The sequence below is a fragment of the Puma concolor genome, chromosome B2 (assembly GCF_028749965.1).
Source record: "Puma concolor isolate L17-30 chromosome B2, mPumCon1.1.hap2, whole genome shotgun sequence".
NCBI classification, from domain to species: domain Eukaryota; kingdom Metazoa; phylum Chordata; class Mammalia; order Carnivora; family Felidae; genus Puma; species Puma concolor.
The window spans coordinates 145,201,452-145,202,966 of NC_141671.1; positions in this window are offsets into that span (position 1 = coordinate 145,201,452).

Sequence of the window (1,515 nt, forward strand, 5' to 3'; positions counted from 1 at the left end):
TTCCCGCCTTCCTTCGCCTACCGCTCTGTTGCTAGCACCTCAGAGGGCCCACGGATGCGCGGAGCTGCAGGGGCCGCCCCTCAGACCCCTAATTTTGGCAGAGGGGTGGGTGCTTTGTTGAGTCTTTCTTTTAGGCCTCCTATATCATAATCTGTCAGGCTCCAGACTCTGGAGAACGAAGCATCGTGGGGTGGGGTCTGCGCTTCGAAATGCAGGTGCTTTAGTTTTAGTATGAACAACGTTAAAAATGTTAGAGTTCTTGTATGTGAAGTGTGTGTATCCCCGGCCGATCAGTTATTTGCACGTGCATGTACTCCCTCAGTTCAGCCAAGTGCTGTGCGGATTTGAACTCACGTTCTGCCGTATGCGAGGCCCACGACCTCTGGCAAGTTAATGCTTTTGCGCTTCATTCTCCTGATCTGTAAAATGAGGGTAAGAGAATTTATAAGGGTTTGTCATGAGGATTCAAAGTGTTAATAAGTATAAAATACTTAGAACTGTGCTGGGGAATGATAAGCGGTTATATTGAGATCTAAATTCCTCCTGTACTTTGAAGATTAAGACCGAAAGCTAGTGTAGGTATTGTATAAATAATCCTAACAGAGATGTGTAGGCAGTGCTAGAGGTAAAAACACTGCGTGAAGATTTGAGGTCTGATTACTGAATTTCGTGGTAACTTAGGATAACGATTACAAGAGAAAGTGACATTTTTAGTTGTGTCTGACGGGTGACAGTGTTTTTACTGGTGAAGGTCTTGGGGGGAAGTGCATTCAGAATGGCTTGATCAAAGGCTCAAAAGCCCAAGGGGTCTTTGGAGAACTCTAAGTGAGTAAATACATATGTTTGATAATTCCAAGAGCTAAGGAGAAACCACAGGCCAGGAGGTGTCAGAGGTGGAGGGGGACCTAGAGATTTCAGATTGGTCCGGGAAGGCTTCACTGAGAAGGGAGCCTTTGAATAAAGATGTGAAGGAGGTGAAGCCGTGAAACTGGGGACTAACATTCCAAGACGCAGTCAGTGCCAAGTTCTAAGGCACATACAAACCAGGTGTGTTCAAGGATAAGAGTAAGGAGGCTAGGGTGGGTGGAGCAGAGGAGAGCATCAGGAGATGACGTCAGAGGTAATGAGTTCAGATCTTTGTGCCTTGTAGGTCAGCATAAAGATGAACTTTTATTCTGAGGTTAAAAGCCCCAGAGGGTTTTGATTATTGGGACATAATTTAAATTTTTTTTTTTTTTAAAGCATTTCTATTCTAGCTGCTGGGTTGAGAATAGGCTGAAGTGGGGCAAAGAGAAGCAGAGTACCAGTAAGGCTGGCTGAGAAAGCGGTTTGGATCAGGGACCAGGCAATGGAGGGGTGAGATGTGGTCAGAGAGATCCTGAATCTGTTTTGAAAGTAGAAACAGATGGAGTAGAAATGGGGCATTAGACCAAAGAGGAACCAGTTAGTGATGCTGAAGAGGCAGGAAATGGGAGCCTCCCCAAGAAAAGGAGGAGATTCTCTTCCAAGGAGGAG